Source organism: Rousettus aegyptiacus, unplaced genomic scaffold (assembly GCF_014176215.1).
Source record: "Rousettus aegyptiacus isolate mRouAeg1 unplaced genomic scaffold, mRouAeg1.p scaffold_m13_p_4, whole genome shotgun sequence".
In the NCBI taxonomy this organism is placed as follows: Eukaryota; Metazoa; Chordata; class Mammalia; order Chiroptera; family Pteropodidae; genus Rousettus; species Rousettus aegyptiacus.
In genome coordinates, this window is record NW_023416307.1 from 94,891,355 (window position 1) to 94,907,022 (window position 15,668).

Sequence of the window (15,668 nt, forward strand, 5' to 3'; positions counted from 1 at the left end):
TAAACATTGTTTTTACCTGATTTTATCCTTAGCCCACTCATCTTCTTTTTATACTCTGATAATCACTCTGGTATGTGTTATTCATTCTTATAGTTATAATCACATTTCATGTGTCACCCATCTAACTAATCTTCAAACTGACAAGTATTTCCATTTGAATGTTCTATGAGTTCCTTGAACTCATTAAAACCCAGACTGAGTGAGCTGTTAATCTCTGCACTAAACCCTTTGTTGCTTCATAGTGTTTCATTCTTTTCAGTTACTCAGTCATTATTTTTAAATAATATGTGTGAGATATAATACTATAAATGTAAAATTATATAAGAATATACTTTGTATATAATCAAACCATTATTTAGGGCAGATTTATTTCCTTTGAATTGCTTTTATATTTGTGAAATAGGAAATATATGTCTTCTTTTACTTCTAGCTTTATAAAAACATTGATTGATTTTCCATCTATTTTTTGAAGAGTGTAATAGTGAATTCAAAGGTGTTGGTCATTTTTAACCAGAAGCTTATGAATAACAATAAACAGAAAATATGTTAAAACTATTCAAAAGCACATATAAATTATTTAATCATAACTTTAGATATATGAACTAAAATTCAGTAAGTAATACTTGACATAGTCTGTTTTAGGAATGTATTTGTTTTTTATTTAGGAATCCCAGATGTTGATCAATGCCATGATTTTAACTAAATAAAGAAAATTACATTTATTGACCATACTTTTTAATGCTGTGATAGAGTTTTACATTATCATTGGATACGAAAAAGACTAAAATGAAAAATATTTTGTTGGAAAGTATTCTTTTTTTCAGAGACTCACTTGTAGTCCCAGCGAACAGATTTGCATATAAGTACATAGGCAATTATAATGTAAATATGCACATGGGTACAGTAGAAATACAGATATATTGCTTTTATTTTAATAGCTGTTCTGTATTTAGTGCTTTGTACAACATGAACTCCATGTGTTTTAAAAGGAGTAGTGCTCTTCTTCTATGTTCTCTGGAGGGAAAATTTACAGATTGATGTATCAGGTACTATACTAAAAAGGAGGATATGGAAACAAATATGACAATCTCTGCTCTCGAGAAGCTAATAATTAGTTGAAAGAGACACACATGTAAAAATATATTAGGTGATATATGCCTTAATAAGAATGTGAGGCCATTAGAATTTGGTAAGGTGATCCTTCACAAAAGAGATGATGTTTATGTCAACCCGAAAGATAAGTGTTGTGCCAGACAGAAGTCATGGCATGTACAGAGCACTGAGCTATGACAAATATATTCGTGGAGCATGTTACAGTTGAATAGAGCAGCAATTGGTGAAAACTTTTAAAAGATGTAAATACAAAAATAACTTCTTATGATTAAAGTATTAATTTTCATTGTTATGGCTAAAGTGTTAGATGAATTATAAGAATAGCATTTCTTCAAAATTAAAAATGTTTATTATGTGGTAATTGCAAGTCACAGAAAAAAAATACTGAGCCTATAATCAGAAAATAAATTTTAAAGTGAACTATTAGTAACAATCTCTTGAAAATGTATGCTAAACTATTATATAATTCATGGTAAAACATCTGAGTGGGAATGAAATCACACAGCAAAAAAGAAAAACAAAAAACAGAAGATTAGTTATGACAACTGGGTATATGAGATGATAAATAGTAAGAAAGTCACTTCCCAGTGGGCATATAGCTTCCTCCATGCACTTGAAATAAAACATACAACAAAAGTGGGATAATTACACTAATTCTAGACTCCATGTAGGCTTCAGAAAAGGTTTGCTAGTATTTATATAGCACTGGTTTAGGACCTGGCCAAAACTGACTCAGATGCAGCTAAGAAGGTGAATTGGTAATATAAAGACAGGATTAGAAAGCAATAAGACTGGCAGATAGTATTCTATCACCATTTCAATTATTTTTGCAGTTTTTGGGTTTTCAGTGCAGTGAATACTTTTGCTCATGCTATTTCTTTTTCTTAAATGTTCATATAAAACATTCTGTATCCTTTAGAGTCAGGTCAAGTATTACTTCTTCTATGAGGTCTTTTCCAACTCATGACCCTATTTCCATTCAAATGAATGTGAAAATAAGCAGTTTCATCTTTATTTTCTTCATAGAAATATGTACATTTTCTATGTTAAAAGTTATCACACTGTGTAATTATTTAGGGTCTTGGATTTGCTTTTTAAAAAACATTAGATTTTAGACTCATCAAGTTGGGATAAAAGTTTACTTGAAATTATGATTTAGTAGAAAAAAACAATTTGGAACAAAGAATAACTAAAAGGAAAATAAACTTGCATATGTATTCATCAAAATGGGTATGTTCTTTCAAATAACATTCTCTATGATACATGACATTGCTTAGCTTTAACCAAGCTCACTGTATGAGGGGTGAAGGGTCATAAATAATGGGACATTTCACTCTCTAATTCTAAGTCTGTATAATTAATAGTCACTCATTATATAATTTATATTCTTTGGAAACATTTATTTAATATATGAGCTTGACGTGTCCCTTTTGTTTACTTAATACTTAAGTTATTATCCCCCATTTTCCATATTTACCTTTCTTTGCCCATTTTATTGTAGAATAACAAGGGATGGCTCTCCTCTGTAATCTTAGCAATTAATAGTCACTATCATATTTTTGCTGTTAAAAGTTTAGGGTACACCTTTCACAGTTATTGATTATATTTAATAATGATAATCCTAATGATCTGATAGCTATTTATAGTCCTTTCTGATCCAGAGCAGAAAAATTTCAAAAGAAGTAGTTATAATTATATCTCTTCCACAATATTTAGTGTTCTTGCATTTTCCATGACCTCTCTGACTCACTAATTTTTGTTTTATTGTGATATATTTTTCCAGACCTAAATAGCACATGCTTCTTTTCTCCTGAATGTCCTTAGGTCATGCATTATAGCTGTATCTTATATAATTAATTTATTCCATTCATTGTTCATGTTATTGACAACATGATACTGTCTACAAATAACTTTTAAAATCAAGATTGACTTGGATTCTGACCTATTCTATTGTTCAGATTTCATGAAGCTATAAGGAAGGACTCCACACATAATATTTTGATTCTTATGCACCATAAATCACATTTGAAAGAGTATTCTTCAACAATGACCTCATTGTGGATTTAAAGGCCCATTAGTCTAACAGCTGTAATTACTCATTTTAATAACTGAGTTGATTAGTTAATGCTGTAAAGGGCATATTGCTTTCTAGAGGTAATTAACAGAAATATGATTTTTATCAGGGTACTATACCCCTGAGATACAGAAACAGGACACTACAATTTTTAGTTTATACTAATAATAACCATTTATTATAACATTATTAGAATGTATTATATTATCATATGTATACCTATTGTTATTAATCTCTCTATGATCCTAATGAAACATGTATTTATATTACTACTATTTTTGCTATTATTAATAAGCATTTTCTCATTTTTGGGGGGGGAGCTTTATGAATGCTTTGTACCTGAAGTTATACAAGTAAAGTGATATTAGGAGAAAGAGTGCCAGGATCTAATATATCCCAGATTCATGGCTATTGTGCTGCAAGCATGTTTTATGGCCTTAAGTAAGTTAATTCAACTCTCTAAAACTAGGTAAATTAAATTATATACATAGCTTAAAGAAAGCAACCTGTTAAAATATAGTAATTTACATAAAGGTTTTGGTAACTTAAAAAAATAAATTTTCTTCTGAAAGAGTAAAAAATGATAGCAAGGATATAAAGATGTCAAAGATGACTAGCACATATGAGATTAGAGAATACACAGATTTTGATTACTTTAAAGGAAATGACCATGATCTTATCTATACTGGCATTTATAGTTCTTACCACAGTTCCTGCCCACAGTAGTTTTTCTACAAGCATTTGCTGACTACTTTATGATTTTGCTTGGTGAGTCATGTTTGTAAATAGTAAATTACTAGATACAATAGATTGTAATAGTTTACAGACTATGTATATTCCTAATTATGCTTAGGAATACAAACCATTTTTGTAATTTACATAAAAGCATGCATAATTTCTCTTATGAGAAATATTAGAAAACTCTTCTTATGTGGCATTTCTGAAACAGTAGGAATTGTAAAAGACATATTTCCATTATTTTTCAGAGTTATACTTTTTTAATAGTGTTTCAAAATGCCTTTTAAATAAACCTACAAACCTATAAAAGTATTAAACTCAGGTATTAAATAAGTATTGCATGAAGGAAAATTAATTTTTTTCTACTTTTCTAAGTTCATCTGGCTGATCTAATAATTAAATTGACAAGAGATGGATTAGCAAGAGAAAAAAAATTATTAGGTATATACATATAGGAGGTTCTATAAGAACATGGGACCCAAGGACAAATCAGGCAGTTCAAGTTTTTATGTTCTCTGGACTAAGGAAAGGGAGGCCTGGATCTGAGATTTCAAAGGGAAAGTAGAAAATTTACAGAGTTGAGAAAGAGCAAACATTTGGTAAATAAATTCTTGCCAGGCCATCCAGAAACAATGGTACACAGAGGGCAGACTAACAAACAAGACTTCAGTTGGTTTCTCCAGTCTGCCACACTTAGTTTGCATTATAATCCTAGTATTAACTCCTTTCCTTTAAGTGAGTTTTTCTATACAAATTCTTTTAGACAAGTAAGGGTCAGGTAAAATCTCTTCTTGAGTCTTTTGTTTTTTAAAAACAACCAGTTTAAAATAATCAATATTGCAGAAGACTTATTTAGTAGTTGTAAACTCTGTTTCCCCTTAGTATGCTCAAAGTGACTTATAAAGAAAGTACTTTCCTAGGTATGCCAGGGATTTTGTGGTTTTACCTAAAGTAAAGTATTACTCTCACAAAGACCTAATTTTTTATCATTCTAAATTCAATGTAAACATCAACTGTTCACAGTTATCTGAGTGTTTTGTTTGGTTTGGTTTGGTCATAATGATTATGTCATTACTTCCTGAAGCCACAAAAAATACCCATCCAACTCAGTAGTATATGCCTTTGATGTAAACAGAATATTCTTGAATTGTAAATAATCATGTTTGGATTATACTTAAGTAATTATGTAAACTTTTAAATCAAAATAATTCTCATAAATGATGTGCTGGGTGAAACATAATATAGCAAATCAGGACAAGACATGAAGGAGAATGTAGAGGTGCAAAAATAATTTTCCTTCTACAGTTGCAGGTTTCCTGGCTGGGTTAATAATTAAATTAATCTGAGACAGATTAATAGGACAAGAAGTCCAAAATTTACTAGAGAGGTACATGCGGGGATGCCAAAAGAATACGAGACCTGAGGACACATTGGGCAGTTGAAATTTATCTATCTTTCTGTACTAAAGAGAAAGGGGACAGGGGTCTGGCATTTCAAAGGGAAAGTAGGTAGAGAAAAAGAGCAAATATGTAGTAAACAAATTATTATAGGCCCACCCATGAAAAATGGAGCACAGAAGGAAGTTCAACAAACAAGGTTTGCTAGATTTCTCCCTGTCTGCCACATTTAATTTATATTATGATGCTAAGGTGATGCTCCCTTTCTTTAAGTAGATTTTTCTGCCTGAACTCCTTTAGGCAGGTAAGAGGAAGGATCAAACATTCTTTCTGAGTCTTCTGTTTCTTAATAACCAGCTTAAAATTAATGTTCCAAAAGACATATTTTGGGGTGGCAAAATTTTGCTCCCCATCAATAACAATTTAAAAGGCATAGTTTAACACATTATTTAAGTCTCAACTGTGTTAAACTGAACATTTTTTTCTGCAAAGAATTGACTGATGTCAGTTATATTTATATTGATTATATTATTGTTACAGAAATGATTTAAGGTCTAGTATTTATTCAACAAAACACTTGGCAATTATGTGCCGTGCACTACCATAGGCACATGTGATGCAATGTGATAAAATCTTCAAAAATTCTTGTCTTCAGGAATAATGAAGTTAAACTATGCAAAGAAAGTGCCTAAATTTCTATATTCATTGCAGCAGAAATTATTATGTTCTAACAAGATTCATATTTTACAAGTTTCTGACAAATAAAATTAAAATAACTTAAAGTAAGAGATGCTCGCTCTTTCGATTTGTCAAAACCTGTAATATGAGCTAATGGCAGCCTTGTCCATACTCAGTTTTTCACTGTATGAATTAATGAGCCTAGGGTGATGAGATTTACTTTTTTTTTTTATGAATCTAGTATTACCCTCTGATTTCCTTGAGCCCTGGGCAACTCCAGGTTCCCCACTTTGGATTGCTTTCTTTGACATTTTTAACTCACTGTCAGGAAGCACCTAAGACTAACAGTGCGATCCATGCTGCCATCCTATTCAGACAAGTATTCTTGTGGGATCCAGTTCCTAGTTCTCCTCCTCAGATCACCCTTTGATCCTTTACTCCATATGTAGAGTCAATGAGATGCCTGAAGGTGCTTTGGAAATCACATCTATGGGTCCTCCTAGGAAGATGTCCTGATAAGCCAATCATTCCCACTGGCTGGCATGTTTGTTTGTTTGTTTGTTTGTTTCCATAGGATCAAGAGATATTAGGCTACCAAAGTGATGCTATCATGCTGATTTGGGGTAATTGATATTGCTTATGTACACAAGAGCCCTGAAAAAAGAGTTTCCTAGGAGCCTGAACATTCTAGCAATAATGCTGTATGGATTAATTAGCTTATACCACTTTAAACAAGGAATATAATATTCATCTTTATCAACTATCTTATAAGTAGGTTCTTCTCCTGTTCTCTTCTTTATTATCGTATTATTTCCCTTAACTTCCTTTGTTATAGTTTATTTTTCAGGAAGGTAGAACAAATAAATGTATATACTCATCCTGTAATTTAAATCAAAAGTTATTTCTTTATCCTAATAATAAAATTATGCTTTTTTGCTTAAATGATTTTTGAAGAAGTTTCTGTTACTTTCAAGAAAAAAAAAGAGATTATTTTGGTGTGCTTAATTGTCACACCTAAGATATAAGAAATTAGCAATGTTATTTTTTTATTTTACTAAGTTTAGCTATGCTCTCAGAGTAAGTTATAACTCATTGAAATGCACACATTTCAACATCTAAGTTACAATGGGAGTCAGACCTTGAAATAATTAAGGCTGTATACAGAAAGAGTGAAACAGGGAAGTTGGAAGAAATATATGTAGCATATAATACATTGTTTCTACTTTTTTATAGAGTGAACAGCAATGTACATAAAAAATATTTGTTCTGGAAAGCAAGAAATCAGATGTTGAATAAAAGTTAAAAAGGAAGAAAAGGACAAACAAAACAGAAATGAAATCTGTGTGGTGAATATCTAATACTTCCTAACTAAATGAAGGACATCGATGATGTTTTCTGGGTGCATTTTCTGGTAATCCCTGGGGCAGAGGGAAGTTTGGGGGAGATTCAGTCTCTTAAATATTCACAATTACTATTTTCCTAATGAAGGATATTTATGAGTGTGTGTAAGCAGAGTATATTAGAAATTACTTGCTTTTTAGCCTGCTCCTTGCTCCTGCTGAGTGCCAGTTAGGCTGCACCATGGGGTGGCTCAGAGCTCTGGGCTTCTGCAAAGCCACTGTTACCTCCTTCCTGCTACCTTCATGATCATCTACGGGGACTTCATCAGCTATGATGAAATGTCCTCCGACATCTGGAAGATCTGGGAAATGGTGGACTAGCTATATCTAGAGGTGGGGGGGGGGGGAAGATGGTTAGTAGGACAGAGGGCTACATTGATGACTAGCTCATTGGTGGAAATTCCTCTGCTTAAGGCCCTGAGGGCAAGGGTACTGAAAACACAGTGACCACTGATCGATATTGTCATGAACCACTATTTGCAGGAAACCACCTTCACACAAGAAGCCAAAAGAAGTACATCAAAGATTACATAAATTCCATCAAAGGGAAACTTGAAGAGCAGAAACCAGAAAAAGAGTAAAACCTTTTATAACAGGGGTGGCAAAATAAATCAAGCATATCCTTGCTAATTTCAAAAAAAACCCCTACCTGTTCTTTACTGGTGAAAACGTGAATCCAGACGGTGTGGTTGCTCTGCTGAATTACTCATGAGGATGATGTAACTTCATATTTTTCTTTAAAGATAGTTTAGAAATGGAAAAATGTTAACGGATTTGGCAATTAGGCTCTATCACCTGTCTCCATCATCATAACTGGCTGATGCTTTTCATCCACACACCAGGATTAAGACAAATGGGATTGATGTTATCTTGAGCTCTTTATTCTGACCTTGATTTATTTGGAGCAGAGATATTTTGGGGGAAAAAAAAGTCATGTAGATTGTCTAAAATTAAAATGCATTTAAACTCATTTGAGAGAATTCCTCTTAGTTTAATACCTATTTAAATTGATCATGTGTAGTGTTCCTGAAGAAGTTTGACCCTGGTTGTAGACTGTAGACCACTATTATAAAGTATAAGACCATTTTTAGATAATTTCTATAGTGAAAACTACTTCTTGGACTGGAATATAAAAACTAAGAATCAAAAGTCTTAATTCTGAGTTGAAATAAAGGAAAAGGGCATACTCATAGCAAAGCCAACATATGAACTGGGTTCTTTAGACATCTTATTCCCCACATACGAGAGGTAGTTAACTTTGGAAAAGATTACCAAAAGAATAAAAAGAGATTAATACAGTTGGAAAAAAAGAAATTATTTTGTTGCTTTGGTAACTTAGTTTTCCTTTAGCAACATGAAGAAGCAATGTGAACTACTAAACATGGCCTAATATTCAATAGATCAAAAACTAAGTTACAGAAAACTTGGATGATGGTGAACAATGTTATAACTATTATAGTCAAGAAGAAGAACAAAATATAATTCAGAAAAACAAAATTTTAAATGTTAAGAGAAAAGATTGTTTCAATGCAAAAGATTTTAAATGGTAAAAATACTAGAGAGTGATGAAAGAAGCTTAACTATAAAAAATTGGAATTAAAACACAAATGATATTGAAGGGTGATATTTATAAAAATACATGTTTTCAATACTGTCTTTGTGAAGATTCACTGTGCTAGTAACTGTGCTAATCATTAAAAAACAACTGTGATCAAGACAGATTAATTCCTGTCCTAACTTTATAGTGGAATAATTGCTGGGACTGTGTAAATTTCAGGAAGGCCAAAAAGGCCAGTGATCCACTTGAGTTCCATGTGGGAACATGTGTCCTGAACTTCTATTCTTTTTTTTTAACTTAATTTTTATAGTTCTATTTTTTAAAATTATAGTTGACAAAAATATTATGTTAATTTCAAGTGTACAAAACAGTGATTAGACATTTATATAATTTATAAAGTGATCATCTCAATAAATCCAGTACTCATATGACAACACACATAGTTATTACAATAATACTGACTTATTCCCCATGTTATATTCCCATGACTATTTTGTAACTACCAATTTGTTCCTCTTAATTTCCCTACTTCACCCATTCCCCTACCCCCAATCTGACAACCATTAGGAAGTTCTCTATAAATATGAGCTTGTTTATGTTGTTTGTTTATCCTGTTCTCTAGATTTCACTCACATATGGCATTTGTCTTTGTCTGACTTAGGTCCATCCATGTTGTTGTAGATGGCAAGATTTCATTCTTTTTTATTGCTGAATATATATTATATATTCCATTATATATAAGTACCACCTCTTCCTTATTTATTCATCTATTGATAGACATCCAGGTGGCCTTCATATCTTGGTTATTGTAAATAATGCTGCAATAAGCATGTGCATTCACATATTCCTTCAAAGTAGTGTCGGGAGCCATTTTGAGGAAAACAAGACTGTTAAGCAGGATGTTTTTGCGAAGTTGGCCAGCTGTGCAGTCTGCTGACTCAGGAGGAAGTGCACTTGGTGTGGGTGTGGGAAACGGAATGTTACAGAGTTTCCGTGGTTGGTTGTTATTTAGAGGTGTTTTGCTGTTTACACACTCAGTAGGGTATAAGTATGCATTGCAAAATAAACTCGAGGCTGCTGCAGCTCTGACTGTACGCCCTCCCAAATGAAGTTTTCTGTCTTCTTTTTTTCCCCTTAGGCTTCGCCTCCCTCTTTCAGGTGCTGTTCGATCTCTGGCAGCGGGCTCCGGCAAAGTAGTGTTTTGGGTTTCTACAGATAAATACTCAGAAGTGGGATTACTGGGACCTTCTTTGTCTCTTGTTAGAGCTTTTGTTTTAAAGTCTATTTTGTCTTGTATAAGTATTGCTACCCCAGCTTTTTTTGTTTGTTTCTATCTTCATGCAACATCTTTTTTATCCCTTTACTTTAAGTTAGTTTGTGTCCTCTGATCTGAAGTGGTACTCTTGTATATCTTAAGGGTCTTGTTTTCTTATACATTCAGACCCTCTATCTTTGTTTGGAATATTTAATCCATTTATATTTAAAGTAATTATTGTTAGATATGTAGTTATTGCCATTTTATTATTCACATTTTTTATCTTTTTTGTTTGTTTGTTTTTCTTCCTCTTAAAGAAATTTCTCTAACATTTCCTATAATACTGGCTTGGAGGTGATGAAGCCTTTTAGTTTTTTCTTGTCTGGAAAGCTCTTTATCTCTCCTTCGATTCTGATGATAGCTTTACTAGGTAGAATAATCATGGTTGTAGATTTTTGCTTTTTATAACTTTGACTATTTCCTGCCAATCCTTTCTAGCGAGAAAGTTTCTGTTGGAAAATCAGCTGACAATCAGCTTGACAATCAGCTGACTGCTTTTCTTTTGTCACTTTTAAGATTCTTTTTTTGTCTTTAGCCTTTGACATTTTAATTATAATATGTCTTGTTGTGGACCTCTTTGGGCTCATCTTGTTTGAGACTCTGTGCTTTCTAGGCTTGTATGTCTATTTCATTGGCCAAATTAGGAAAGTTTTCAGTCATTATTTCTTGAAATAGGGTTTCAATTCCTTACGCTCTTTTTTCTCCAGGTATCTCTATGATAGAATGTCATTGTGCTTGATATTATCCAAGAGGCCCCTTAAACTACCCTCATTCTTTGAATTCTTTTTTCTTGTTGCTTTTCTGATCAGATGTTTTGTACTAACTTCTAAATCGTTGATATAATTCTCTGCTTCATCTAATCTACTGTTAATTCTTCCTAAGGTATTATTCATTTCGGTTATTGTATTATTTATTTCTGACTGCTTCTTTTTCATGTTTTCTACCTCTTTGGTAAAGTTCTCATTGAGATTTTTTACTCTTCCCCTAAGTTCATTGAGTATCCTTATAACAAGTATTTTGAACTCTGCATCTGATAGATTACTTGTCTCCATTTTTTTTTTTTTCTGAAGTTTTATTCTGTTCTTTCATTTGGGACATATTTCTTTGTCTTTCCATTTTGGCTGCCTATTTGTGTTTGTTTCTAGGTAGGGCTGCTATATCTCCTAGTCTTCGTAGAGTGGCCTTATGTAGTTGATGTGCTATGGGGCACAGTGGCACAGTCTTCCCTGGCCCTCTGAGTTGGGTGCTCCAGGTATGTACCTTGTATGAGTTGTGTGTGCTTTGTATGAATAGGTGAGCTTTGGTTGCTGTTTGCTCTTCAATAGGAGGGATTGACTCTTGGATTAATTGGTTGTGATAACTGGCTGTGACCAGTGGATGTGCTATTGTTCAGGGGCTGACCCTATGGATCAGAACACGTTTTATCAGGGATCCGGTGCCTGCCCTGTCTGCCCTTTTGGTGTGTCATTCTCAGATGTGACCCTGGGTGGTGCTCCATCTCAGACTAAAGCCAGCCACTAGGTGTGCAGGCTTGGGCCTCATAGGAGGGACCCTGCCTCAGGCCAAGTTTAGCTGCAGTCTATGCTCTGCCCAGGGCCACCTGTCATGAGACATCCAGCAGTCCACAGAGGGCTGCTACCCACACTGGACTTGGAATGTCTTGAGAGGCCAAGCCACAAATTGATGTGAGTTGCTGCTAGTGCTGGGCTTAAGACTGCTCAGCAAGGGGTATGGGACACACGGAGGCCAAATGCTGCTGGTTTCATTTTTGTGAAACTTTGAGAGATTTTAAGAAAGTTTGCAGCATGAGACAAGGCAGGACACTGTATGAAAAATCCACTGGAAGCAGATGTGTGGGCTGTAAGTTGGGAGAGGTGGAGTCTCAGGGAATCAGTAAGGAGGGGAAACCATCAATAGCTATGTTTCCAGAGACTCAGATATAGCTGCCTGGGTCTGCAAGATGGGTAGGGGAGGGATCAACAAAGAAACAATTCCTTCTGCCAACACTTCTGTCTGGGAAAAAGCTGCCCCTCCAACCCTCATCCTGAAGACAACTCAGTTCCTCCCTGTATGTCTTAGGTTCTTTTCAAGTTGCTGCCCCAGTATTGGAGCTGAGTGAATGAGTCTGCCACCAAGTAAGTTCGCATAGAGCCCTTTAGAGAGTGTACATGGAACTTCCGCAGCCCTTTGTCTCGCTCAGCCACAATGTCTGTTCTTTTTCACATCCAGAAGTTGTAGGGACATCTCTTCCTAGACTGGGAAACCTGGTGTGGGGTTGAGATCCCTCCTTCTTCCAGGGCACCATTGCAGCCAAGATATTTCTCCTGATTCTCAACCACCACTGTGGGAGTGGGACCAGACCATTTTGTGTCTCCACTCCTCCTACCACTCTCAAAGTGGCCTCTTCTGTGTGTCCCTAGTTGTTAGACTTTTGTTCAGCTAAACTTCAGACAACTAATAATGACTATTCTGTAGTTTAGCTGTAATTTTAATGTGGTTGGGAGAAATGGCAAGTACAGCGTTTACCTACTTTGCCATCTTGACTGGAACTGTTCTAAAGATGACATTTATGATGAGAATTAAACTCACACTATGGAACACTTGATCCTCATTATTTACAGATTCTGTATCTAAGAATTTGCCTACTGGCTAAAATTTATTGGTGACCCCCAAATCAATATTTATGACACTTTCATGGTCATTTGCAGCCATATGAATGCACAAAGAGGTGAAAAATTGTCTTTTCAAGTGAATGTTTTCATTTGAAGTTGAAAAATGTAACACTGTCTTCTTTTTTTCGGCTCTCATACCACAAACAAGTGTCTTTTTTTCAGTTCATTTAAGTGTCATATTTTTCTCCTTTTTGTTGGTAATTTTTTTTGTTTAAAATGGTTCCCACAACAAAATGCTGAAGTGCTGCCTTATGTTCTTTACCACAAAAAAGCTGTGATGTGTCTTATGGAGAGAATACTGCTATGTTAGGTAAGCATAAGTTATAGAACCATTGGCAGAGTTCAGAATTGATGAATCAATAATATATACTAAAAAAAAAAAAAAAAGGTCTTTAAGCAGCAGCACACATAATATAAAGTTATGTATTGGTTAGTTGACAATAGACTGGCAATAATCTAAATCTGTATTTCCCCTAATAGCAATGATTTTATATTTGTTAGTTAGTGTTCCTGGTTTCTTTAGCAAACATAAGTACTGCACATTGGCTGTATAATGAGTTTTTTAATAGTCCATGCAACTAATGCGTGTTTCATGTTAACTTAAATGCCCAATTTTCTTAAATGTTTTTAAAATTATTAGGCCTCTTCCTACTTGCATATTCCCCATCCTTTAGCTAGCACAGAGATATCTGATTATTCGAGTTCCTTGTGTTAATTTGCTCTTACTCTTTTATTCACACTTGCTGATCTACTTTCTACATTGCCCTTGTCCTATCCCACTATGGCTGCTTCCTGATGTTAGAAGTAATTTAGTTACTACAGAGACCTTTAGATTTCTCTTTAAGCAGGAGCTCTTTGTTCATTTATTAAATTAGTGACCTTCTGCCTCAAGTACATAGACTTTATCAATTATAATTCTATTATGGTCACTAATTCTCTTCTTAATTGTCATGGCAAAATTCCATTCAAATACTGAAGGTCTAAAAAAGCAACTTTCATCGTATGCAAACTAACTCTGTCAAGGTGCTTTACAAAAACGTCTCTGAATACCCACTTCATTTTGATGGGAGGGATTTTACAGATCATTTTAATTTTGGGCAGAGGGAAAAAAAGAAAGAAAAAGGTCATTCAGGCTGCATTCTGGATGACCTATATTGTTATTCCAAAACTTTTTATTCTAAGATTATTTCTCATCTCTTTCTATAAAATGGCCTGTGGAAATACTATGAAACAAAAGCATAATTCTGTAAGAACAGCTGAAAAAGCCTAAAATTTAGAATTAATTATGGATTGTCTAAAACTTTAGGCAACCAAAGTAGGCATTTATAAATTTCATTTAAGCTGAGGAATCATCTCAATAGTTGAAAGAATATAACCCATTTTCTTCTTCTGTTTACTCAATTTAGAAGAAAATATTTTAGCTATAAATAATTTTTTTTTAAATTTAAGACAAAATTGTAGTCAAAGATACTCAAAATGAAAATAAAAAAAGCTGAATGCCATTAAAATGGTGAAAATTCAGTTCTAAACATATTATTTCCTCAAGTACTGAATAAAATATTTGATATAATCATGTTATTACATGCCAGGACTCAAGGTCTGAGCACATTTTTGAAGAAGTCAAAAGGTTGATTTTAGAATATAGGGTGTATAGAAACATGTTATCGATTCTTATAAAAATTCTAAAATATCAAATCAAGTAGTATTTAAGAAATTAAATATGGAAGCCAATATTACAAAAAAGTCAACATGCATTCACAATCAAGGTTTTAAAGCATTCTTCCTAAGTGTATTAAACTGGTGTATTTCATGAGTAAATTTATATGTGTTCTAACAAAGCCTTTTTACATTTATTATCTATTGGTAGATTAATATTGTAAATGTGAATTCCATGACTTTAAATGTTGGAGAATGGACATTTGATTGAACTATCTCAAACAGGTTGTGGCATACACACTCATAAATCTTCTAATCTAGAGTACGTGTTGATCAACTGGATACGGATCAAATCCAGCCTGCATCCAGTGTTTGTGTAGCCTATGAGCTAAGAAAGTATTTTACATTTTAGAGAGTTGTAAAATTACAAAAAAGAATATGAGACAGAGACACTGTGTCTCCCACAAAGGCTAAAATATCATTTGAATTTGTTCTTTCACAAAAAAAAGATTTGCTAAGTCTTGAACTAGAGGACAGTTTCTTTCTCTGAATTTTCAAGACTCTGTCTTTGAGCCAGTGCTGGTCTCTATTTGATCAACAATATGAAGAAATCTGTAGAATCATATTTATAAAACGAGTAGATTATAAAACTTTGAAGGGTTAGCTTAAAATGGGAGGGGATTAAATTTAACACATTTACATATACACAAGTATATTCATACAAACAGCTGAAGTAATAAATCAAATATCTACAAAATGAAATTTAGTGAATTTAGTGGCTATTTGTATGCAATATATTTAATGTAATATATTAGTTTAAATTTAAATGACTCAATGATCGTATACTTGGATAGGATAATTTAAAACATTATGCTGTTTTCTATATGACCCATACTATTTAACTTAGTTATTGTTATAGTTATCTATTATCTATCTATCTAGCAAGCTACCTGGCCCCAACCAGAGTCTAATGATCCACGTGTACAAGAATAGTGCAATATTAATGAATAATATCTTATGTTGTGGCTAATATACAGCTTGGAATGTTATTGGTCACTTAATAAATA

General features: G+C 33.5%; 1 pseudogene; it reads left to right on the forward strand.

Annotated features, from left to right (window-relative positions):
* Positions 1-7,643: 7,643 nt before the first annotated feature.
* On the forward strand, positions 7,644-8,169 carry LOC107521488 (annotated as a pseudogene).
* Positions 8,170-15,668: the final 7,499 nt, after the last annotated feature.